This window comes from Tachysurus fulvidraco, chromosome 2 (assembly GCF_022655615.1).
Source record: "Tachysurus fulvidraco isolate hzauxx_2018 chromosome 2, HZAU_PFXX_2.0, whole genome shotgun sequence".
Lineage (NCBI taxonomy): Eukaryota > Metazoa > Chordata > Actinopteri > Siluriformes > Bagridae > Tachysurus > Tachysurus fulvidraco.
The window spans coordinates 11,516,224-11,544,024 of NC_062519.1; the positions used below are offsets into that span (position 1 = coordinate 11,516,224).

Genomic DNA, 27,801 nt, shown 5'->3' on the forward strand with positions numbered 1-27,801 from the left:
AGTAAATTCAAGAGGAATGCATTGTTTGAATATCACTGCACTATCATTTTCTATGTGCAAAATGGTCCCTGCTTTCTTCAGTGATGTTTTACTAAGCAGAAGTGGAATGTCAGCCTTGACAACTTCAGTTTCAATTTGGCATTTTGTCAGTCCTATTTTAGCTGGTAGTTTAAATTTTTTTGTGGAATATAACAAATTCCCATCTGCGAATTGAAATGGTCTGTTTGCATCAACTGGTTTACTTGATCTTGGGTAAGGTAATCAATATAGCTTTTCAGCCATTTCTCCCCACATACAGTACGAGTACAAGCAGTGTCAATAATTGCTGATCCCAATGATTCAGTCATAAATATCTCTGCATCTGAGATGGTGGCCTTTGTAAACAATGTGACGTTACATTCCTCTACCTCTGCAGTTAATCTTGCTTGTTCAGTTTTCTTGTGGGGACAGTCTTTAGCCCAATGAAATGTATACTGGGAAATAGCACATTTGGATCTCTTACCGAACTTATCCAGTGGATTAGTCCCCACCAATGGCTGCTTTAGTTGTCCACTTTGAAATGTTGTGATCCGTTTTCTTCTGCCTTGTCGTCTTTGTTCTGTGAAAAACACCACGTCCTGGTTCACTTGTATTCCGTTTGATGAGCCTGTCATTTTCCTTCCGAAAATCCTTTTTAGAGCCGATTTCATAGAGGAGAACATCAGCTCGATGCTGGCCATCAGTGCCAGCTGTCTGCTTTTATCATCGAGACAGGACGTGTCTAAAAGATTAAAAGCCAGTACAGCATCAGGAAGCATCATATTATACTTTTTCATCCGGTTGTATTGCTGTTCAAAGTCAATTATGTAGACCTCCATGGAAACGGAATTATTCTTTGTTATGCCATCAAAGTATGAATAGGCTTCATACGCGCGATCTTTTTCCTCTTTAAGGAACACGCCATCCAGCATGCCATCAACGTTGCCATGCCGTTATCGCGGTCCAAATCTTCCGCAGGTATTTCCATTGCCGTCTCACATGCCGTTCCTTCAAACCCCAAAGCGACAGCAAGGGCTCATTTTTCCAACACTCGTATGGCCTGGCTTCATCAAACTTCGGCGGAACTTTATAACTTGCTGCCATCCTTTAACCATCCTCTGCTACCATGTTACTTGAAATAAACACAACGTTTATTGTCTACACAACTTTATTCCAGTGTCAGGCATCACCGTCCTTCACACACTGAACAACCCGCGCTGCCCACGCGCTAAAACCTCCAGCACACCATACCGTATTTAACAGAATAGAAGCAGCTTATGCTGTAATGAACAGAGTAGGGGAGGAATAACATGTTAACAGTTAAATGTTTCGTTTTATGTAGCTTTATGTATTTTTTGTAGCACCATGGTACTGGAGAAAAAGTATTGAATTACAACAATTCTGCAAAGATGAGTGGACCAAAATTCCACCACAGTGCTGTAAGCACTTTTTCAAACAGAGCCATGTAGGTTTGGATTGTGTTTTCCCTTATTTTATTTTCCTATTTTTTGGCATAGGCTTAAACACCGAGACTGTGTCTGAGTCCCGAATTAATGGGAAGCCTGTTCTATAACTGTGGGGCTCTGTAAGAAAAAGCTCTGATCCCCTGCAGCAGCCTTTTGTACTTGAGGTACTACCAAATAGCCTGCACCTTTTGATTGAAGTAGGCGTGACAGATCAAACAATAGATCATTAAGGTACGGTGGTGCGAGACCATTAAGTGCTTTATAGTTTAGGATTAGTATTTCATAATCAATGTGAAATTTGACTGGGGGCCAATTCAGTAAGATAGGGGTGATGTGTTCATATCTTCTGCTTCTAGTTAGGACCCTAGCTGCTGTGTTCTGGACATCCAGACAGTAAAGCATTACAAAAACCCAAACTCTAGGTAACAAATGCATGAAGTAGTGTTTCTGCATGATATAATGACATCATATTTCTTATCTTAGCAATATTTCTGAAAAGAAAGAAGGCTAACTTTGTGATATTATTGATACTGGTATCAATAATAACATAAAGGTCTTTTACTGCCACACATGATGTAATAGAAAAACCATCCAGAGTTTCTTTGTAATTAGAAACCTTACTTCTGGCTGCCTGTGGTCATAGTAAAATCACTTCTGTTCAGTTAAGCAAGAGGAAGTTAATAAGCATCCACTGTCTGATGTCCACACAATCTTATTAAGCCGACTCGCATCTGACTTAGCTGCATGTCATCAGCAGAACAATGGAAGCATGTTTACGAATATTTGCACCAAGGGGTAACATATATAGGTAGAATAGCAATGGGGCTAAAACAGAACCTTGTGGAACACCAAACATTACCTTAGTTTGTTTAGAGTAGTCACCATTTAGATCTTCAAACTGATAACAAACCGTCAAATAATACCGGAGCCAGAAGAGGGCTGTCCCTTTAACACCAACATAATGTTCTAGCCTATCAATTAAAATAGCATGGTATTAAAAGCTGCACTAAGATCAAGCAACACCAGAAAAGAGACAAACATGATCAGATTCCAGTAACAGGTCATTTATAACTTTAAACAGTTGTAGCGATTTTGGCTCGCGAAGCAAGGTAAACATTTATAAGTAACTATAATGTGTTATAGTGACTTCTAAATATTTTAACCAAAGTTGAAATTAACGGTAATGGAATTAACGTTACACTTATTTGGTCTGTTCGTCCGGCGAACAGGCCGTGTAACCTTTATTAATTCTATGAAGGCAGTATCTTCCCGGCCAAGAAAGATTTGCTTCCCTTTTACTTTATACTGTAATTTAAATTTAATTAACTTAATAGAGCATGTAGTTCAGACCCGATGTTGCAGGTACCTTAATTTGTGAGCAATACTCAGAGACAAATCACCTATGGCTCAAAATTATGACATTTAATGAATGAGACAAACGCAACATAAAACTAACTACACAAACAAACAAAAGAAATAGGGAAAACAAAAATGAAAATAAAATAAAACAAAAGAAATTAAAATTGGGGAAAGGGAGGAAGAGACTGGAAAGAAGAAACTAGAGAAAGGAAGGAAAGGAATGGCAAGCTTAGACTCAAAAATTAATCACGCCCTAACTGGGAAATCGTCACCGGAAACTTAAATTCACCTTAAGATTCAATGAAAGATTACTACTTAAAATTACACCTCTAAATTGGTTGGTAAAGGAAACGATTACTTGCATTGGCTTACTGCACAAGAGTCCGGATGCAACAGAGAAATCTCTGAAGAGTCAGTTAGGGTGGGGTCAGACGTTCTTCCAAGTTCTCCTGAAGATCAGAGCAGTTGTCGTTCTTGGAAGTGAAGCTTGCTGGAAGTTCTTTGAAGGAAGATGGAGTCGTCTTGAAGCTGTTCCGAAAGTCTGACCACGGATTAGTGGTGTTTGTGACAATTTAAAGGTCGTGAACTCCACCCATCTTTGGGGAGATGACCAATACTTCGGTCAAGATTTTGGAGGGAAAAACTCCCTTTGTTTCAGGTGTCTGTGGGCGTGGTTTAGCTACAAGGTGCACTTTCATTAGGGAAGTAAAAAGAAAATGATAGCTTCGTTTACATTCTGACCTCAGACCTTAAAGGGGCATACAGCATTAGAACAGGTATACGTTAACATGCCATGATCAGTAATTAGAGTATAACTGATGTTAAATACAATGTTGTTTCTGACACATGAATAAAGTACACCCTTGTCAGGAAATTAAGGAGCAAATAATTTTAAGTCAGGCAAGCCTTAAAAGAAGAACACATTACAAAAAGGGTCATAAGAATGAGAACCTTATCTTCGGGTTTTATTAGTAAAAGGAATGTCTCGTTGTGTTGTGCATGTGTGTGTGTGTTGAAGCCCCCCTATGAGTTCAATCAGAGGAGCCGTATGGGGTTATCTGGTCTTTGTGTAGGCTCCAGACACTCTGGAGCCAGTTGTGGGTGTAGCCCTCAATAAAATCGTAAAACTGAGTGGTCATCGGTTAATTGAGGAGTAGATGTTGAAATTTAGGGTGCCTGGGACATGAAATCTAAAATGACCGGAACCAGACGCTACACAGTACTGCCTCTGTGCTATGATGAGGCCTAAATCCTGACTGATACATTTCATAAATATTATTCCTATGTAGGTAAGAGCATAACTGCTGTGCTACAACCTTTTCTAGGATCTTGGAAATAATGGGGAGGTTTGATATCGGCCCATCAAACAAATTTGACATATATCATAAAGCAGATAAGGGCCACTTTCAATTAATTTGGCTTCTTTTGGTAAACACAGTTAAGTGATACAGACTTGTGTATATGGGACTTACGAAGGCTACATACACAGCAATTTATTTTCTGAAACATTCTTTTAATTGCAGTTATATCTGTAGGTAGAATGTCTGGCTGACAAACCTTTAATAACAAGGCAAACTTGGAAAGAACTATTTTTATGGTCTTGGAATGTATCTGTGAATATTTATCTGAGATAATAAGCTTGTATATAACTTCTATCGGCATAATTTTAGGACATATTCCTGGATTAAAATAATTCTTGTCCAAATACAAAGTAATAAAGTTATCCCAAAAATTAGAGGGAAACGATAGATGAATTTCTGAGCAACCTGGTTGTAATCATAAATTTCACATAAACTGCAAATTTTAAATGTTAGAATGTTCTGGAATTTTCTTTCTAAATAATAATAAATTACAATACATATTCAAAATGTTTCTGGATCAACTTATTTGAACATTTACTAAGCCATTTTTAAATTCCTTTTTACAATATGTTGAATATTGTTGATGCATAGCTCACTTAAGCCTTAGTGTGGCTCAGATAATGTTAATTTATAGTTTATTTCCAAGCGGAATGTGGGTAAAACCAGGTTTAGAATAATGATCAAATGTGGCCCACACTAGGGCCAGTTCTGGTTTATTTGGTTGTCTTACAAGGCTAAGGCTTACTTGAGGCCCAAATCTGGCAAACAGGTGCGGACCACCCAAATGCCATCATTCCATGCAGTATGTGGGCCGGAGCAAAGTGTTGGATCTGAGCCGGATCTAGGCCAGGATTAAAATAAATGTAGCCCAGATTTGGGCCAGTTCTGGTTTAGTTGGCTTATTTATGACTGACATTTGGGCAGTAATGTGGGCCAGATGAAAGTGTCAGGTGTGAGCCTGATCTGGGCCTCAGGAGTTTTGCTATTTGGGGCTGAACCTCCATAACCCCCTAATTACATACTAACCAGGAAATCCTAAGTCTTTTTTAGGAAGAGCTCTATAATTGTAAAAGGTGGAGAGAGTGCACTTCCTAGCCAATGAATTCTGGCAAATGTGGAAATGTAAATACCTGCTGAACCTCCAACAATGTCAGAAATTGTCACGATGAGTCACAGAGGCGAATGAGGATCCAAATGCAGTTTGAAATTTAATAACAAAAACAAGAAACAAACAACAGATAAGCAGGCAAAACAGGATAGAACACTGAGCAGAACAAGGAACAGGAACAGACAACATACTACACCAAACAATGACTAACACCAGGGAAGTGAACAAACAGAATAGATATAGTGAACAAGAACCAATAACAAAGCAGAGACAATCAGAGACAAAGACAACACACCTGGAGGAAAGATTGAGTACAATTAGTGTCCATGGTAACCAAGAAGTGGTTGGTTAACAACAGGGCAAGGCAGCAGACAGAAACAAAGGAAAACACAGACAGACTCATTACAGAAATAACAAAAACAAAACTCAGTGTGAATACTACAAGATGATGGCACTCACAGAAATGAATGGAAGCTTGCCCTAGTTCAGACTGCATTGTGTGACTACTTGTCACTGACTCCGCATTTGTTAAGGGAAAACCACACACCAGGGGTCTCATTTATAAAACTGTGCGTAGGATCCCTACTAAAAGTTTACTTACGCCCAAAAGCCAAAAATGGCGTACGCAAAAAAAAAAAATTCCGATTTATAAAACCGTGCGTACGCACACCTGTAAGCAATGTTCCCTTTATAAATCACAGATCACCCGCAGATGTGCGTACGTGAACCAGCCTCAAATCCCGCCCTGTACACGCCCATTTTTAACCATAAATAGTCAATGCAAATCACTGCGCGGGCACGAGAGTGGACCTCGTTATAATGAGTTTCCTCTGCGCTCTGTGTTTAAAAATGGGGTGAGGAGCCAGCGTCTCAGGGGTAGCCACTGTCGCCTGCAGGTTATAATTATATTAAAAGCAACATTGTTATAATTATATTAAAAACAAAATTGTTACATTTTCAACTTTTTAATATTGTTAAACTCACCAAGAAGCCAGCCATCACGTAGCTGCTGCGCCTGCATTTAGTCTGTTCCCTACACTGTTATGTGTCAAGATAAAGGAATCATGTGTTGAACCAGGCCAGCGTGCCACAATGTTTGTGAGGGTCATGTTGGAGTCACATATGATTTGCACATTAATAGAATGCACATGCTTTCTGTTAACATAAGCAAATTCATTTGCAGATGGTGCCCTTGACATGAGCGCAGTCAATTGTCCCGATTACCTTTGGAAAACCAGACATTGCTGCAAAATTTCATTTTAATTTCGGCCTGTTCTCGCACAGTGTAGGTGAACCTGATGTACCGACTACCCATATTAATTATACCATTCAAAACGACAGATATTATGGCACTCAGGGACGGCTGTGATATACCAGACCTATAGGGTGAGATGATAGATTCCAATAGAATTATTTCATGTACAAAAAGGTTTTAGACACAAAGTTGAGGATTACTTATAGTTTTTTTTATATAAATAATTTACCTGTCTGCCAATTCCCGCTGGAAACAGCCGGTTGCCAAGAACCCCTCCTAGTGAGAACTTATTTAGACTGGGATGGCATGGTTCCGGTGTGTTGCCCTCTCTAATACTGGACCCAATTCAACACATATATCTAAGATCACAGCTCTAGGGAATCTAAATCGGCTTATTAGCCAGTCATCATAATGGGCCAGGAAATCATCATGGTCCCTGAAAACTTGTTCTCTCCTTATTCTTCCATTTGCATAATCCTCCAACAGTGCCAGCAGTGCCATCATGAAGCATTACATACCCTGGTCACCGGAGGATTTATATGTTTCTAGCAATTAGACTGATCGTTAACACCTTGACAAAATCACAGAATTAATTTGTGGGCAAAAATTTAAGACGAAAATGTTATAGTGAACACATACTTCTTCATGACGGTTTTGTAACCGATTATGACCGATGATGAGTAGCGATTGTGCTTCATGACCGTATTTGCAGACTTTGACATTTTACGATATAAGTACATTAAGGAAAATATTTTGTTTTTACACTGTGTTCTGCAGTTCTCTAATAAAAGGGTATTTCATGCTATTCTGTATCACATGTAGTCGCGCCACCTCCTCCTGCGCTCCCGTTGTGGACAATGTGACTGTAAGGCAGCGCTGATTATTCATTCATTCATTCATTTTCTACCGCTTATCCGAACTACTCGGGTCACGGGGAGCCTGTGCCTTTCATCAGGCGTCATTGGGCATCAAGGCAGGATGCACCCTGGACAGAGTAGCGCTGATTATTATTATTATTATTATTATTATTATTATTATTATTATTATTATTATTACTACTACTACTACTACTTTATTTTTAATACATTTTGAATTACGTTTGGATTTTACTAGAACAATCGGAACAAATAACACACTGTTGGATTTAATCTTCATGATAATGTGGATATAACGTATGAAATGGATTGAAAATTTAATGTCATTAATTCTTATAATCGTTCTTCTCACATGAATTTTCTACAATCTAACTTCAGCTCACGACCTCACCATCTGTGTCGCCAATTCCCTTTGTCTCCAGAATGTGCGTACGCACGTCTCAAAGTTTGCTTAAAGGTGCGCACATTTTCCCGTCAAGTTTGTTTTTTATAGATCACAACCTTTGCGCGAAAACTGACGTACGCACGTTTCCAGCCCCGTTTTGTGCGTACGCACGCTTTATAAATGAGACCCCTGTCCAGTTAGTTAAGAAAGACCTATTCATAAGGTCTTTAGGTCATAAGACCTATTCATAAGGACCTTACTTGAAGCTAACTAAACTAGAATATACAGCTACATTAAAAATAATATTTTATGTGCCTTTGTTTACAGAAAATCCTACATTCCAAATCGATGAGAGCTGTTGTACATATATTGCTTTTGTTTGTTTTCATTACACACACACACACACACACACACACACACACACACACACACATTATATATATATATATATATATATATATATATATATATATATATATATATATATATATATATATATATATATATATACCTTTAAAAGGTATATTTTTAATGTAAACTTCTCCCTTTAGTTACACACTTTGGTCAATTGTATATTGTTTATTTGAAAGCATTTGAAGTGCAGTTTCTTGTCTCTCTTGTTTCTTGTTCGAGTGGTTGAGGTTGATTTGGGATTTAAAAAGTGTAATTATTACATTAATCTAATTAGACTTGTTGAAGATGTAATTTGTAGTTAGTAATTAAGATCTATTTTATAGTAAATGCCCAATTGATATAATATCAGAGGTGAAACCGGAAGAACAGTATTTTATTTTATCAGGAAACAACACAAATATTGTCAGAAAGTGCTTAAGAGTGAGGCACACTTTCCTGACTGCTCTGCAAACAGTAGCTTTACTAATATGTAAGGATGTATGAGATTCAGTGGCGTCCCCAGAAACTTTTAATGGGGTGGCCAGAGAAGGCCACAGCAAATCTTGGGGTGGCACCAAAAAAATAAAATAAAAATCAGTGTAGTGTGTGGGACACTTGTTTAGTTTTGTTTCTGGTTAATAAGCCAATCAATCTACAATCTTTTTTGGTGGCTGCAGCGTGTGCTTCATTTTATTTATTTGTTTGTTTGTTTGTTTATTTTTCACTTCATGAACTATTGTGACTTTCCATTATGCATTTAAATTCAAATTCATACTAGGGGTGGCCACCTTGGGGCGCCTCTGATGAGATTATGTATCTTACTGACTGTAAAGAAAAACGGTACCACTCAAATAAAAACGCATAGGGATATGACAAAAAATCCACTCTGGGCCTCAAAATCCTGTCCCGATGTAAATGTTACTCCCTAAGAATTAATACCATTACCTTTGATACTCTCTGCGTAACTGAAATGTGTGCAATGGATGAGGTGTTTAAACATCGCTTCCCCTTTAAAAAGGGGAGGAGACCAAAAGAAACTGGGTTTACCGAAGAAAACCTGCTCCCGACCAGGTTAGGTTCACAGAGTAAGTTACTATGGTAACTGACTCTGAGTATAAGTTACCTCTCTTTCAGAAATTGGCTTAACCTGCTTTCTCTGGTTTAACATACCTCTCTTTCTGAAACAGAAAACCCAGAGTTTCCCTGATTTCAGGGTTAACATACTCAGACTCACTTAACCAACTTTCTGAAACAGGCCCCAGGTCTTCTCTCATGAGCACATACAAGCTGGTGGTGACTACCTTCACTTAACATCACAGCATACTTTAGCTGTATATTAAGGGGTGGAAGTGAGTTTCACCAGCACACTTCTCCTTTCTTGGTTATTTGATCAGTCCCAATAGAGTGTCAGTGAATCAAGACAAGGTAGTGCTGGTGGCTCAGTGGTCCACTCCCAACAATGTAAAGTAGTTCATACACTTCATAGGCTTTGCTCACTTCTATCTGCACTTTCTTTGAGGCTTTCTCCTTTTCAGATTTCTCATGTAAAGTGGCCCCAAACACAGAGTGGAAGTAGAACTCAGTGGATGGAGTGGAGTGGGGACCATCTTCTCTCAGCACTTCAACAAGAGACCTGAGTTCTAATCCAGACATTTCTCCAGGACCATGGTGAACACATGAAGCTACATAAAACAACACAGAGCTAAGGACTTAAATGAAGTTGTCCTAGCCACATAAAGTGCATCTGTGCAAACAGTGTGAGACAAAAGACAGACAAATAAACAAACAATACAAAACACTACAGGACAATACAGAAAGGGCTGATCAGTGTGAATATTATACAGTACATTGTGCAAAAATATAGGATTCTAACAGAGAGGTAAAACAAAGAGTCAGCATCACAGTGGTGTGATTTTTTATTTTTTGGCACGTTTCTCACACTTTAATGTTTCAGATCATCAAACAAATGTAAATATTAATCATAGGTAACACAACATGCTGTTTTTAAATGAAGGATTTTATTATTAAGGGAAAACAAAATCTAAACCTACATGGCCCTGTGTGCTTGCCCCCTAAACCTAATAACTGGTTAGGCCACCCTTAGCAGTAAGAACTGCAATCAAGCATTTGCGATAACTTGCAATGAGTCTGTTACAGCCCTGTGGAGGCTTATGCCACTCCAGTCTTCATTTTGTTTTTCTTCAGCCATTCAGAGGTGGACTTGCTGGTATGTTTTGGATCATTGTCCTTTTGCAGAACCCAAGTTCACTTCCGCTTGAGGTCACGAACAGATGGCCGCACATTGTCCTTCAGGATTTTTTGGTAGACAACAGAATTCATCGTTCCATTTATCACAGCCTTCCAGGTCCTGAAGCAGCAAATCAGCCCCAGGCCATCACACTACTCCCATCATATTTTACTGTTGGTATGATGGGGGGAACACTTTTTCACACAGGGCCATGCAGGTTTGGATTTGCATTAAGAATAAAAACCTTCATTTTAAAACTGCATGTTGTGTTTACTTGTGTTATCTTTGACTAATACTTCAATTTGTTTGATGATCTGAAACATTATAGTGTGACAAACACTTTTTCACACCACTGTATAGATTTATATAATATCAGCAGTTTGATGAAGTAAAAAACAGCAATATGGTGTAAAAAACTGCAACTGATTGAATGATTTGATTTTTTACAGCTCTGTGCATTTCACACAGTTTAGTGTGAGTGTTTGCATGTGTGTGTGTGTGTGTGTGTGTGTGTGCTCAGACCAGTTTAGTTATGGTTGTTGAGGAGTCTGTTGTCTTGCAGAAAGAAACTGTTGCACAGTCTGGTTCAGTACCTTTTTCCAGGCGGCAGGAGTGTGAAAAGTGTGAGGGGTGTGTGGGGTCATCCATAATGCTGTTGGCTTTTTGCTGATGCAGTGTGTGGTGTAAATGTCCGGGATAGAGGGAAGAGAGACTCGGATGATCTCAGCTGTCCTCAGACTCTGCTGCAGAGTCTTGCAATCCGAAACAGTGCAGTTCCAAAACCAGACAGTGATGCAGCTCTTCAGCATGCTCTCCATGATCCCTTGGTGGAACATGGTCAGGATGGGTGGAGGAAGATGTGCTTTCCTCAGCCTTCATAGGCTTTCTTACTGATGTTGGCAGTGGTGTCAAAAGTATTCACATTCATTACTCAGGTAGAATTATAGATACTAGGGTTTAAAAATACGTCTGTAGAATCAAATCAAAATCAAATCAAAGTTTATTTATAGAGCACCTTTTTAAAACAGCAAGTGTTCACCAAAATGCTGTACAAACAATATAAAATAAACAATAGAACTAAAAAGCATATAATAATAATAATAATAATAATAATAATAATAATAATAATAATAATAATAAAAAATAAAAGACTAATAAAAATGCATTAAATACAATAATAATTAGTAACACACACTAAAAAGAACTCCTAACAGGTAACTCTCATACTGCATTGTATGCTGCACCATACAAATATGTTTTTAAATGTGATTTAAAAACAGCAAGTGAAGGAGCCTGCCTAATGTACAAAGGCAAATTATTCCAGACTTTGGGGGCCGTCACCTAACGGTCACGCTCACCTCTGCTCTTTAATCTTTCATTGGGGGATACTAAAAGCAGTTGCCCAGCAGACCTAAGAGCTCTGGATGGAGCCTATGGCTTTAATAACTCATCTGCATAACAGTGAAATGAAATGCCATCCATCCATCCATTTTCTACCGCTTATCCGGGGCCGGGTCGCGGGGGCAGCAGTCTAAGCAGGGATGCCCAGACTTCCCTCTCCCCAGACACTTCCTCCAGCTCTTCCGGGGGAATACCGAGGCGTTCCCAGGCCAGCCGAGAGACATAGTCCCTCCAGCGTGTCCTAGGTCTTCCCCGGGGCCTCCTCCCGGTTGGACATGCCCGGAACACCTCCCCAGGGAGGCGTCCAGGAGGCATCCGAAACAGATGCCCGAGCCACCTCAGCTGACCCCTCTCAATGTGGAGGAGCAGCGGCTCTACTCTGAGCTCCTCCCGAGTGACTGAGCTCCTCACCCTATCTCTAAGGGTGCGCCCAGCCACTCTGCGGAGGAAACTCATTTCGGCCGCCTGTATCCGGGATCTTGTCCTTTCGGTCATGACCCAAAGCTCATGGCCATAGGTGAGGGTAGGAACGTAGATCGACTGGTAAATAGAGAGCTTCGCCTTGCGGCTCAGCTCTTTCTTCACCACAACAGATCGGTATATCGACCGCATCACTGCGGAAGATACACCGATCCGCCTGTCGACCTCCCGCTCCATCCTTCCCTCACTCGTGAACAGGACCCCAAGATACTTAAACTCCTCCACTTGAGGCAGGAACTCTCCACCAACCTGAAGAGGGCAAGCCACCCTTTTCCGGCTGAGAACCATGGCCTCGGACTTGGAGGTGCTGATTCTCATCCCCGCCGCTTCACACTCGGCTGCAAACCGTCCCAGTGCATGCTGAAGGTCCTGATTTGAAGAAGCCAACAGGACAACATCATCTGCAAAAAGCAGAGACGAAATCCTGTGGTCCCCAAACCTGACTCCCTCCGGCCCCCGACTGCGCCTAGAAATCCTGTCCATATAAATAATGAACAGGACCGGTGACAAAGGGCAGCCCTGCCGGAGTCCAACATGCACCGGGAACAAGTCTGACTTACACCCGGCAATGCGAACCAAACTCCTGCTCCGGTCATATAGGGACCGGACAGCCCTTAACAGAGGGCCCCGGACCCCATACTCCCAGAGCACCCCCCACAGGCCATCACGAGGGACACAGTCAAATGCCTTCTCCAGATCCACAAAACACATGTGGACTGGTTGGGCAAACTCCCATGAACCCTCCAGCAACCTGGTGAGAGTATAGAGATGGTCCAGTGTTCCACGACCAGGACGAAACCCGCATTGTTCCTCCTGAATCCGAGGTTCGACTATCGGCCGAATTCTCCTCTCCAGTACCCTGGCATAGACTTTTCCGGGGAGGCTGAGGAGTGTGATCCCCCTATAGTTGGAACACACCCTCCGGTCCCCCTTCTTAAACAGAGGGACCACCACCCCAGTCTGCCAGTCCAGAGGCACTGTCCCCAACCGCCACGCGATGTTGCAGAGGCGTGTCAGCCAAGACAGCCCCACAACATCCAGAGACTTAAGGTACTCAGGGCGGATCTCATCCACCCCCGGTGCCTTGCCACTGAGGAGCTTCTCAACTACCTCAGTGACCTCAGCTTGGGGGATCGACGAGTCCACAACCGAGCCCTCCACCTCTGCTTCCTCAATGGAAGACATGTTGGTGGGGTTGAGGAGATCCTCGAAGTACTCCTTCCACCGTCCGAGGATGTCAACAGTCGAAGTCAGCAGATTCCCACTCCCACTGTAAACAGTGTGAGCAGAGCACTGCTTCCCCCTCCTGAGACGCCGGACGGTTTGCCAGAATTTCTTCGAGGCCAACCGATAGTCCTTCTCCATGGCCTCACCGAACTCCTCCCAGACCCGAGTTTTTGCCTCTGCAACCACCCGGGCTGAAGCTCGCTTGGCCCTCCGGTAACTATCAGCTGCCTCCGGAGTCCCCCGAGCCAACCAGGCTCGATAGGACTCCTTCTTCAGCTTGACGGCATCCCTTACTTCCGGGGTCCACCACCGGGTTCGGGGATTGCCACCACGACAGGCACCGGAGGCCTTACGGCCACAGCTCCGTGCGGCTGCATCAACAATGGAGGTGGAGAACATGGTCCACTCGGACTCAATGTCTCCAACCTCCCTCGGGATCTGGTTGAAGCTCTGCCGGAGGTGAGAGTTGAAGATCTCTCTGACAGGAGACTCTGCCAAACGTTCCCAACGGACCCTCACAGTACGTTTGGGTCTGCCAAGTCTGTCCAACTTCCTCCCCTGCCATCGGACCCAACTCACCACCAGGTGGTGATCAGTTGACAGCTCCGCCCCTCTCTTTACCCGAGTGTCCAAGACATACGGCCGGAGGTCAGATGAAACAACCACAAAGTCGATCATCGACTTCCGACCTAGGGTGTCCTGGTGCCATGTGTACTGATGGACACCCTTATGCTTGAACATGGTGTTTGTTATGGATAAACTGTGACTAGCACAGAAGTCCAATAACAGAACACCACTCGGGTTCAGTTCGGGGGGGCCGTTCCTCCCAATCACGCCCCTCCAGGTGTCACTGTCGCTGCCCACGTGAGCGTTGAAGTCCCCCAGTAGAACGACGGAGTCCCCAGTCGGGGCACTTTCTAGCACCCCTTCCAGAGACGCCAAGAAGGTCGGGTACTCTACACTGCCATTTGGCCCATAAGCACAAATAACAGTGAGAGACCTCTCCCCGACCCGAAGGCGCAGGGAAACGACCCTCTCGTTCACCGAGGTGAACTCCAACACATGGCTGCTGAGCTGGGGGGCTATGAGCAAGCCCACACCAGCCCGCCGCCTCTCACCGCGGGCAACTCCAGAGTAGTAGAGAGTCCAGCCTCTCTCGAGGAGTTGGGTTCCAGAGCCCAAGCTGTGCGTGGAGGCGAGCCCAACTATCTCTAGTCGGTATCTCTCAACCTCCCGAGCCAGTGAAATGAAATGCCATGTTTCCTAAAAATGGACCCTAAAGGTAATATATATAAAGAAAATAAAATCGGTCCAAGAATGGATCCCTGAGGGACTCCACATACAAGAGATGCAGTAGAAGACACAAATTCCCCAAGACGTACAAAGAAAGTTCACCAGATAAGATTTAAACCATTGTAACGCGGCACCCTTTATACCAACACAATGCTCAAGACAAGAGATTAGTATATTGTGACCTATGGTGTCGAACGCAGCAGTAAGATCTAACAGAATATAAGAACAGCATAGTTACCTGTGTCAGTGGTCAATAATAAACCATTCTAAACTTTTAACAGGGCTGTTTCCTTGCTGTGAAGTGATTTAAAACCAGATTGGTACAACTCTTGCAAGCCATGCAAGTCTAGATAGGCTAATAATTGATTAAAAACAACTTTTTCCAATATTTTGGAAAGAAACGGGAGTTTTGAAATGGGTCTAAAATTAGCAAGAACGGATGAATCCAAGTTAGTTTTTTTTATCAGTGGTTCCACTATAACGTGTTTAAAATGTAGGGGCACAACTCCATGAGTGAGACTACTATTTACAATCGTCAGTATGTTAGGGTCAAGGGTTTCAAAAACCTTCTTTAGTAAATCTGGGGAAATAATGTCTGAGGGACAACAAGATGGATTCATTTTATCAATGATGTCTTTTAAACAAGCAAGAGACACTGGCTCAAACTGATTGAAAACAGAGGAGCACACAGGGAAAGAAGACATATCAGCAGAGGGGTGAACAATATTGGCTCACAGTCACAATCTTGTCGTTAAAAAACTGCAAAAAGTTTTCTTTGGAAAATTCCAAACTTATTTGTTGAGATGTATGTAAAACAGAATTAATAGTGTTGAACAGAACACAAGGTTTATGAGAATTTTTTGCTATGACATTAGAGAAATACCTTGACTTTTCCGTTTTTACAGTTTTTTGATATTTGAACAAGCTGTCTTTCAAGATATCAGACGCAACCTGTAGCCTATCCTTTTTCCATTGGCATTCAGCTCTCCTGCACTCACGCCTTGCAGCACGGGTAGTGTCATTCAGCCATGGTTCAGATTTTGGCTTAGCACGCATAGTCCTGAAAGGGGCAGCAATGTCCAGTGCATTCTCACAAGAAGAATAAAATAATGATGTTAACTCATCAGTATTATAATGGTGAGTGGACACTGAGAAGGCCATGTTTGTGTTTTTAAAAATATCAGTAAACCGTTTTGCAGTTAAAGAGTTAAATGAGCGACAGCGATGAGCAGGGGCACGTGGTTTAGGACTACAGAAACAAGAAATCTCAAATAACACAGGCATGTGGTCAGAAGAAGTAGCATCACAAACATTAATATTATTAACAGGTAGAAGACATGATAAGACCAGATCTAATGTGTTTGTCCATGCTCATGTGCAGCGCTGGCCACAAACTGCATTAAATTAAATGATTTAATTAGATTTAGGAAGTATTTAACCAACGGTTTGGAGGGACAACAAATATGGATGTTAAAATCTCCAACGATTAAAACTCTGTCATACTTCGGCATGATTTCTGCCAGAAAATCGGAAAAGTCGTTTATAAAGTCTATATGGTATTTGGTAGGACAATAAATCTCTGCTCATAAATCACAGTGCATAGCACTGGGTCAGGTTGATTCAGTTCAAATGCAATCAGCTCAAAGCTTGAGTACGAGTTGCACATCACGTGCCGGCAGTTTAATTTTTCCTTAAAAATAATAGCAACTCTTCCACCCCGTCCTGTAAGTCATGGACAGTTGAGAAAGCCACAGTTTAACAGTAAAACCTCTGAGAACAGGCTTAACACTCATTCATCCAGGTTTCATTCACGCACAGTAGATCCAAGTTATTTGAGGTATAAAAGTCGTTTAAGATAAACGTTTTGTTTATCAGAGATCTGGCATTTACCAGAGCAATCCTGGCTGGTTTAATTGCTATCCGGGGCTCACGATCCAACACCCGTAGGCACGATGAGTTTACTCCACCTCTCCGAAAGCGGGGAGACACTGACCGGGGAACACCGGACTCCTCGTTGGCGTCGACCACCGGTACCAGCCAGGTGTAAACAGGATCCAAAGAGTGCATGGAAATATAGATGCAGTCGTCTACCTGATACTCCTGAAGTGGTGTTCGGCAGAGATATGCAGGTAAATCGTGCAGGTGAGTTGAGGTTTTTGAGCCACCAGAATTATAAATTAACATATTTTCCATATTCACTCTAATGTTCAGAAGAGTCTGGCGATCATACACAAGTAGAGTCTCTACATTGTAGTTAGTAGTTAGTTAGTTAGTAGTTAGTAAAAACAACAGAAACACGATTACGGCTAGAGAGAAGAGACGGCCTGCCACACACACCGGTGCCATCTTGGAAAAGTAGAAGTATCAACTCAAGCTTTTTACTCAAGTAAAAGTGTAAAAGTACTGGTTTCAAAACTTTAAATTTTAAAAGTATAAAAGTAATGCAAGGAAAAAATGCCAGTAAGGACAAAAGCTTGGGCTGTGCCATAGGGGCCTATTGTGCACTACCCCACCTCCTCAAAAACATATTTCTAAAGACCATAATGTTATATTAATATAATGTTGAAAAATTTGCACTAGGCTACCTGTTTCAGCCGCCCATTGAAAAAGAACGCATTTTAATATAATGCAAATACATTAAAGAACCATATATGTGTACTACTGAGCTGTGTTTCAGAAGATACGACTAGTTTCTATTTCTAAGTATTGTAAGTATTGTAATGGTGCAAAAAGTCAAACTTCAGAGGCATGTCATCAATAACCTTTATTGAAACAAACGCATTTTACTTAACCAACAACAGGGTAATCAACATGCGACAAAGTTACTAATAGGCTTTGTTCATCCACAAAAGCAGCTGGTTCTCAAAGTTCTTTGAGCCAATGCATACTCTTCTTGGCCTGAAGATCAGCCCTGCAACACTAAACAGTCTTTCACAGGCTGCTGAGGCAGGGAGTGCCGTATTAAGCTTAAGTGATAGCTGGTACACAGCTGGGAAGGATTTCAGTACCTCTACTGTGTCTCCTGAGCACCCCAGGTACGCATCCAACTGCTGGGTTGTTTCAAGAAGGCTGGTCTTCTTCCCAGATGAAAAGAAGTTTATTAAAATAAAAAAATTCATACAGATTTAAAACAATATGATTAGAAAATGATGACAGAATTTTTCTTTTTGGGTGAACTATCCCTTTAAAGCTGTTTTAGGACCACAGGCAGCTGCTGGCATGATTGACAATTAGCAATAAAATCATTTTAAACAGCATTTGGCTAATAGTTGGGCCTATTGCCTCTTTACAAGGACCCAAAGGGCCCCATACAGGTGTGTGCATGCACTCTCATACAGAGACAGGATCATGACTATCTTTAGTACATACCTTATCAACCAGCTGTAGATTATATCTTTGCACAATTAACTTACAAATATTGCAAATAGTAAAAATATAAGCTCAGATAACATTTGGTTACATATCAAGTCTTAACACCTTAACATTTCAAATCTTAACACCAAAATAGTTTACAATGTTGAATCATAGCCTACTGGTAGCAAGCAAACCATTGGCATCTACCCAAGTCAGCCATAGCAAACATCGCAAATTTATCATTATTAGTACGTTACCAGGAGCCTGTTTCAGAAAGCAGGTTAAGTGAAAACTCTGAGGATGTTAACCCTGAAATGAGGGAAACTCTGTGTTTTCTGTTTCCAGGGATGTATAAGGGTTGGGGTTGGTTGGTCTTCCTGGCTACCAACTTCCTCACTGGTGCTGGTTGTTGAGACATTGAGTTTTAAGCCTCTGCCACGACATCTTCGTACTTGCCTCCGTCTGCTATATCCAGCGTCACGGTAACTGAAGTGTTACGTGAGTTGTGTCATGTGCAGGTGCGATGGTTCGCGTACAAATCAATAGGGTGTTGGAATGGTATATGTTTATACTTCTCATCCAACCACAATCACATTCACTATATCCGGATGACGCGATTTATGTTGATAGGTTTTTTGAATGATGACAAACCGAAATGAAATATTAGTAACAAGGCTATTTTTAAATGTAAGGAGTAGAAAGTACAGATAATTGTGTGAAAATGTAAGGAGTAGAAGTAAAAAGTATGCTAAAAAATAATTACTCTATTAAAGTATAGATACTCAAAATTGCTACTTAAGTAAAGTAACAGAGTATTTGTACTTCATTACTTGACACCTCTGGATGTTGGGATGGTGTTGAGTGACGGTGAAGTTCTCCTCCAGATAAACATAAAGGAATTTGGTGCACTTGATAATCTTTACGGAGAATATGACGATATTAAGCGAATAATGGTTACTCTGTGCTCTCCTGAAGTCAACAACCATTTCTTCAGTTTTATCCACATTCAGAGAAAGGTTTTTGGCTCTACACCAGGGAGTTTGCTGTTGCACCTCCTCTCTGTATGCTGACTTGCCTATAAGACCACCACAGTCATGTCATCAGCGAACTTGTTGATGTGATTCAAGTGCATTGTGCATTGCTACACAGTCGTGAGTCGTTAGAGTGATCAGAATAAAGGGATTGCGCTGAATGCTGGACTGAAGCTCAGGAAGATTTTGAAGATGTCAGAACTGTTCTGCACATTCCCTGTGCACACTTCCACAAATGTTGTCTGGTCCTACATCAGTGACCAGCCGATGGAGCTGGTCACAGATTCTGTGTACTCCTCCAAGTTGATGAAATCACAGTTTGTTGCAGCATCCCTGAACATGTTCCAGTAAGTGCATTTAATAGTCCTGAAGAGCAGAGATGGCTCCTGCTGGCCAGGTTTTCAGCTGCTTTATCAGAAGTGTCTGATGTGTGGTCTGTAAGCAGGAATTAGCACAACAGAGATGTGGGCTGAGTAGCCAAGGTGGGGATGGGGCACTACACAGTATGCCCTGGTGATGTTTGTGTAAACAATATCCACTGTGTTCACCCATCCTGTAGCAATGTCCTGAAACATATTGATGGTATTTAGGTAGCACTTATTTGAGATTCGCATGATTGAAATCTCCAGCAATAATAAACAATCGTTCAAGGTGAGCATTCTGCAGATCGCTAATGCCCCTATTGGTATTTATAAAAGGACTTATAAAAATGTTTATAAGATGAGATCTCAAAAGTGACTGAAGAAAATGCAGTTTCAGATCTGGTAAACAAGTGCTTCTCAGCCTTATTCCACAAAACTAGGATAAGGGATTAAGCCGGGATATCTTGGTGATCCTTGGCTCAATTTGTCCATGATCCGGTTGCACTAAAGCTGGATTATAGTGGGCAGTAGGATGTTATGGTATAAATGACCATGGAGATTTATTCTGTGGAGCTAGCCTGCTCCAGACCAGGCTAAATTCCATCATCTATTTAATCTCATCCCTTATGTCAGTCAGCAGTCACCACAAACGGAAACCAATAGTTATTCCACTGCCCACCATACATTGTTATCACATAAATAGACCCACTGTCATTATTTAAACGTTTGTGATCATTAATTTCAATCAATTTGGATAGATGATGATTTTTAGATGTTGCTATCATTAGATAATTTAAAGTTTCCCATAGGCTATAAGGCTATATATAAAATGATAGAATATTAGGGCCACAGAGGAAAAAAAAGACAGACTTCGAGAATGAAGTCATAATACCGTAACCCGTTGTTTTCGAGAAGGACAGTTGTTAAAATGACAGCTGTGGGGCATTTCTTGGAATTGTTCTTCAGTATGGTTTCACAAACAAGGACATACAGTAATCTTTTGGCACATCAGCATCGTCATAAGTATCGGGACTGTAAAAAAGAATATGCATCTTTTCCGCAGAAAGAACCAGCCTCATATTTATGACTTTTTCCTTCTTCCTCAGTGTTTCCCTAATACTCTGTCGTATAAAATACACATTCCATATAAATATAAAAACACAAAGTGTAACATTATGTTCCTTTACTGAACAAGGATAAAACAATGCAGGTAAACCATCAGCTCCTTTCAAAACTGAAGTCACACAGTGACTCTACAAGATGGAAAGCACAGAATCAAAGATTATACAACAAAAGGATAAATACACATTCAAAGCTCTGTATATAACTCACCCCACATGTCTGCACACTGAAATAAATGCAGGACAAATCCATACACATCAACTGATGCTTGCTTGTAATTACACACAATATACAGCACAAACATCATAAGAGACCAAATCAATAATAAAAAAAAGTTGAACACAAAAAACCCACAATTCCTCTGCCACCACAGGACATATTTAACCAAAATTAAAAGCACACATACCAACTAAAAAATTCAACTGTTTCATAATCAGAGTACAACTGAGTTTTTGGAGATGCGAATTAAAGATGCACTGCCACACATATTTTGTGGTAATGTCTGAAGTTTAAAAAATTTGTAATGTCCGCAACACTTTTAAACTCCCATCTTTATTAATTAAGTTAAAAAAAAGCAACGTTTCGACCCTGTTGGGTCTTCTTCAGGCAAATGAAGCACATTTGTCCAAAAGGGGGGGATATATAGGCCTTGCAATCAACTGACCCACCCTGTGATATCAATTAACTTAATTGGGTCTAAACAAGCCTAATAACCCCACCCTTTACTCAATTAAAAGAACACGTTCGTATAAGAACAATACAATGAAAAACCACTGCAATGGAAGAAGCAGCTCCACACCAGCATACATGCTCAAAAACAACATGAAAACCACCCCACATTTACACAAAAGACCACAGAAAAATAGTCAATAAAAAAATAGACAATTTTTCACAAAAAATGTATACACATTTATATTACATTGTATACATGTGTACAATAGTATGCACATACACCCACCTACACATATATGCATACATACATACATACACACACATATACACTATATATAGTGTTTATAGTATAGTATAGTATATATAGTTTTCATGTGTGAAAAAGATGTGTTTTGAAAACAAGCGTTGTGTGTGTAAACTGTCATAGTCGTACATTTTGGAGTTGTATTTGAACAAACACACAAATTCTCGTATCTGTAAACTGTCGTGGCCGTAAATTTTGGGATCCAACTCCGCAAAATTAAAATTTACACACAGATGCTTTGAATTACGTACGATTATTATTGACAGTGTTTTTATTCCATACTATTAGGACAGGGGATGAACGTAGTCCTGTTGCCGCTCAGTTTAAACGAGCAGGGCATAATGTCAGCGCCTTTAGATATATTGGGGTAGAGCGGGTCAATAAAACGTCCAGAGGAGGAGATTAGGACAAAAGGCTTCTCCAACGTGAAACATTTTGGATTTACTATTTAAATACAATGTCTCCCCATGGTCTTAATGAAGAGTTTGATATAAAGCCATTCTTATAAGGAGTGGCGATATGGATGTATATACTGTATTTGTGTGTATATATGTATGTTTGTGTATATATGTATGCATGTATGTATGTATGTGTGTGTATATATATATATATATATATATATATATATATATATATATATATATGTATATGTGTGTGTGTATATATATGTGTGTGTATATATATATATATATATATATATATATATATATATATATATATATATATATATAGTGTATATGTGTGTGTATGTATGTATGTATGCATAGATGTGTAGGTGGGTGTATGTGCATACTATTGTACACATGTATACAATGTAATATAAATGTGTATACATTTTTTGTGAAAAATTGTCTATTTTTTTATTGACTATTTTTCTGTGGTCTTTTGTGTAAATGTGGGGTGGTTTTCATGTTGTTTTTGAGCATGTATGCTGGTGTGGAGCTGCTTCTTCCATTGCAGTGGTTTTTTATTGTATTGTTCTTATATGAACGTGTTCTTTTAATTGAGTAAAGGGTGTGGTTATTAGGCTTGTTTAGACTCAATTAAGTTAATTGATATCACAGGGTGGGTCAGTTCATTGCAAGGCCTATATACCCCCCCCCCCCCCTTTTTTTTTTGACAAATGTGCTTCATTTGCCTGAAGAAGACCCAACAGGGTCAAAACGTTGCTTTTTTTAATTAGTTGATAAAAATGGGAGTTTAAGTGTTGCAGACATTACAAATTTTTTACTTTAACAGTTTCTTTTGTCCTGCACCTGGCGGAAGGTGGGATGTGCACACAATTACTGATTTAACAATGTCTGAAGTTTACCATGGACTCTAACATTTTTTGTGGAAAATGCCTTGGTTACCTTGTTTCAAGCCATTCTAGTGTGGTATAGAAAGCCTGCAGGAAGACTCAGCTCGATTTGTGCCAGTTCTCATTAATATTCAATGAGCTATGCTGCTTGGCTCCGATTGGCTAACCGCTAGGATATGAGAGCGTGACTATTCAGTCACCCAGTGCAATAAGTAGCCTAGGCTAGAGGAACTTTGTTTACAATCAAAGTTGCTGGAAACTGGAATTGCTGCAGAATGGCTTCTTCAGGTATATTGCTGTATGCATCCACGTATCCGGAAGGGTAAAGCTTTAAAACATGTTAGAGAGGCTTTAAATAGGTGCCTCACGTTTTTTTTAGTTCTGGCCCATAAGTCATGGTCTGGACAAGGTGTGTGTGAACGGTTTGCTCTATGTCGCCCCCTGTAGTCTGGAAACGGGATTTTTGGGGTGTAGCTTAGCTGACCTTCACACAATCTGCATGTCTAATTTATGCAAATTAAGGTACCGCCTACTTTGTAGAGGTACGTGCGTAATCTGCACATGCGCAGTAGCTTTACTGCCACTTAAACATTGTATTAGCTGTAAAACAAAGAGGTAAGACTATACGTTTAAAGTTTTGTTCAATTTGTCATTAATTTGGCTATTTGAGTAAGTTAAAATAAACAGAAAATGTTGAGAGCCTAATTAAACTGGTAGATAGCTAGCTTGTTAAGATATATTTATAAATCAAAACAATTTTTTTCCAAATCATTATGAGTCATTAATACTAATCCATATTTCAGTCTTTCGATTTTCGTACTGTGTGTCAAATTACGCTTTCTAAAATCTAAAAGGGTGAAATGAAATCTCTGTCTCGTTATGGTGGAGTGTAGTTTTTTTGACTGCGCTAATGGTTCGTGAACACCTCACCGGAAGTAGGATAAGAACTACAATACCCATCTGCCCCCGCGGTCACTGGTTAACTAATTACACGGCTGTTTCCAATTGCGCTGATGAGAGATTTTCCAACTTCTTCAAAACCAAATATAACCGAAGGTAAGTTGTTTGGTTTTGTACTTTGTTTGTAACTTTTTATTTGCGTGTTTCAACACGTTATTTTTAATTAATAGCAATGGTAAAGTGGTTAAATGGATTGTTATGCCAGCGGACTTTAATTGCCAGCTGAGCTCGCACACGGCTTCTCTATCAAGCACATTAGAAAGTCTGATAATAAAACAACTCCGATAGTTGAAATGGGAATGTTTTGTGGTGTTTATACTTTAATCCAACTAGCTTCACCATGCAGTCGGATAGTTAATTTGTATTTTTCAAGTTTACAAAGAAATGTAGCTTAATTCTTTGATGTTCTGTGCAACCGTTTGGTAGCCCACATGTTGGCTTATTATATTTCTTTAACAATTTTTAAAAAATTTAACACAAGCTGATTGGGCAACCCTTTGGTAGAGGCCTATATTTAAATAATTATGGGGTCTGTTAAAAAAAGTTATATATTATTAGCCTGGCCAAGCACAGCTCATTAGTAGATATGAATTTGTTTTGTTAATAATCTTGGTGTGGTGCGACTCAGTGCTGTAACTGTGATCTGATCTGTCTGAACAACGTGCTTTATTACACTTACAAACATGTTTTTGATATTTTCATCAGCAGAAACATCACTGGGAAAAGAAAAACTCATAAAAATCACACTAACATTTTCTGGTAGAGTTAAAATGCCATGAAGGATCAGCCCTCTCACAGATGCCATTTATTATGTCACTACCAAGAGTGACAAGACATCTAAGCTAGAGGTGAAGTACATAAGTTCAGAGAAAGGTAAGATATGTACAAACATGCTTTTTTGTGTAAAAAAATCTGAATCACAGATTTTACAAAATCATGAAAACAGTCCAATGAGTATTAAAATCACTATTGTTACATTGCCTGAGTAAATAGTTCGCTGTATTTTCTTTAACAGGGCGTGGTATCTTCACTCTAACTTCATTTGACAAAGGTGATTTTGTGGCAGAGTACCGAGGAGAAATGATTGATTTCATCGAGTCTCAAAGAAGAAGAATTTACCATGATGCATGTGGTGTGTTTATGTTCGACTTCAAGTGGAAGGGAAAAACTTGGTGGTAAGCTGATAATTTAATTTGTACTATGGTTGATAGTTGGACATTACCTCTACATGTTTGTTGTTGTACACGATAGTTGTGCATTACCTCTGCAACAACTGTCCACTTAATTCAGGCACTGAACATTTTGTCTTTTCTTTTACCCTTCTGTATTAAGTATTGATGCTGCAAAAGAAGATGGATCTTTTGGTAGGCTTGTTAATGATCACAAGCAGCCAAATTGCAGAATGAAGAAGATTGAAGTGGATAGGAGGCCACATCTTTGTCTCTTTGCATTAAAAGACATTAAACAAGGACAAGAAATTACATATGATTATGGAGGAACAGACTGGCCTTGGCGTAGCAAGGTATCTATTTCTCAAAGTTTGCCATAATATTCAATATATTAACCTGGATGTCATAATTACTTAATTCCTATTGTGAAATAATTAACATTTCTTGTAATGAACATTTTGAAGTGTTCAAATATTGTCCTTTATTTTTAATTTTGCTGGTTCATAGTTTATATAGAGTCCCCACAAAATAGGTTTCAGTTAGTTGTGTGTGAGTGTCTTGAGATTGTTCCAAGTAAACATATCCTTTCAACTGTGTCCCCTCAAGTCACTTAATCTTGAACTGTTAAAGGTCCCCTGGAAGTATGGTTTGGCCATGATGTGTTAAAGTAATTTACTGCCATATTTAAGAATTAACTAGAGAACTATGTGTATGAGTAGCTGAATGCATTGTAATTGTAACTCTTCCCCAATACTCTATCTAAATTTATAATCCAAAATATTTTTCTATATAAAAACAAATATATATATTTTTTTTTTCTGGGAAGGGACAGCATTTTTGTTTTGTGTAACCTAGTCTTCTTTTGGGTGCACTAAATTTTCCAAATATCCAATACATTTACAGGTTATGGAAGACAACCCTGATGAGAACAATGTCCAAGAAAAACATCCATCACAGTCTACATCTCTTCTGGATCATAATACTGGTACTAGTGCATCAGTGACTGAACGGTACATCATCTCAGTCATAGTAGTACTGTTTGCTAGAGCATTCTCTTTCTTTGTTGTACTTTACCACCTGCTTACTGTCTCAAGGAACACTAAGCATGATTTAAATCCATCTTCGGTGTACATGACGACAAACGTAGTGTAGAAAGCTATTACTTGAGTGACATTTGAAGTGTCCAAACCATGCCCCTTATTTTTAATTGTGTCGATTTGTGACGTCCATACGGAGTCCCCACGAAGCAGGTTTTAGTGTGTTTAGTGTGTGATAGTCTTGGTATGGGGGAAGTGATATTTGTAGTCTGTACAGTGTCCCCACAAATCACTTAAACCTGAACTGTGTTAAAGGTCCCCTGAAAGTATGATTTGGCCATGATGTGTTAAAGCTGTTTACTGCCATATTTAAGAATTAACTACAAAACAACTAGTATATTTGTATTTGTGTATAAATACATCTTAATTATTAGTTTTTCGATATGTTCTATATCTAACCCCAAATTAATAAAGTTTATTCCTATAGTTAATGGAACATTTTTTTTCTTTCAATGGACAGACTTTGTTTTATATTACATAATTCTTTTTTGGGTTGCACTAAATTTTCTAATCTTGTTTCAGCATTCTTCATCAGAAGACGGTGATGAATAAGATATGTGCATACCAAGGTTAAGGAGGACCAAAAGTGTCTTTGTAAGGTTTTCATGTTGAATTGGTACACATCATATACTGTAATGTAAATGATTATACTTGCATCAATTTATATTAATTATAGTTAAATATATTATAGTTGTCATGTTTTGTAGTTCATAACAGATCTTGTTTCAGAATATTCCACAGCATAGGATTTGTCAGTAATGACTAGGACATTATAAAGCTACACTTTTCAAAATTATAAGTACCTGAGAAAGGTGCAAATATTTAGGAATTAATAGAGGGGCAGATGTTTGCAGTAGAACACTGTGCAGGTTCAACTGAATTGACTTTGTTCTCATTGAAAGTGTAGGACTAATTCTTCATAATTAACTAAATTGTTGTTAATTTTTAGATGAAAGACTTAATTCCTGATACTTCAGATGAGCTCTTTGATTCTACTCCAGACAGTGGAGAGGAATATGTCCCAAACTCCAAAGATGACAGTGATGAGAGCAGTTCAGAGAGTAGCATGATCGTTAAACCTTTAAATTTGTGTCGGTCAGACACAGACCCTGTTCTTCCCAGCAGTTCTGTCCCTGATGGCACCACCCCAAATGTCATGGACAAAAGCAGTCATGAGACCATGGAAGTAGTTGATCATTCTCAAGTTAGGGACAGTGATGTAGCTTGCATCAGTCCAACAAATGTTCAGAAAAATGCAAGAGTAGTTGTAAATTCAGTCAAAAGAAAACATGATGGTGGTAGGGTATACAATAAGAAACACTATTGTCTGTTTTGCTTCAAACCTTATAACAAGATGGCAAGACATTTGGAATATGTGCATTCCACTGAAAAAGAAGTAGCTGAAGGATGCCAGCTTCCAAAGAGTTCTATGCAAAGAAAAATGTTTTTTAATGATCTTCGACACAGAGGCAACTATGCACACAATGCAGCTGTAATGAAGTCAGGCGAAGGAGAACTGGTTCCGTACAGTCAACCACAAAATCAAACAGAAGGCACTGAA

General features: G+C 39.7%; 1 long non-coding RNA gene across 3 annotated transcripts; it reads left to right on the top strand.

Annotated features, from left to right (window-relative positions):
- Nucleotides 1–22,842: 22,842 nt before the first annotated feature.
- Nucleotides 22,843–27,668, top strand: LOC113643181. 3 transcript variants are annotated; one of them, XR_007138607.1, is made up of 8 exons: nt 22,843–22,980; nt 23,908–24,070; nt 24,680–24,847; nt 24,990–25,149; nt 25,307–25,496; nt 26,047–26,153; nt 26,763–26,834; nt 27,190–27,668. It is a non-coding gene; the product is annotated as an uncharacterized LOC113643181 (long non-coding RNA). The 3 variants fall into 3 exon arrangements; XR_007138605.1 differs by lacking the exon at nt 27,190–27,668 and having other exon boundaries at nt 26,763–27,080; XR_003440722.2 differs by lacking the exon at nt 27,190–27,668 and having other exon boundaries at nt 24,683–24,847; nt 26,763–27,080.
- The last annotated feature ends 133 nt before the right edge of the window (nt 27,669–27,801 follow it).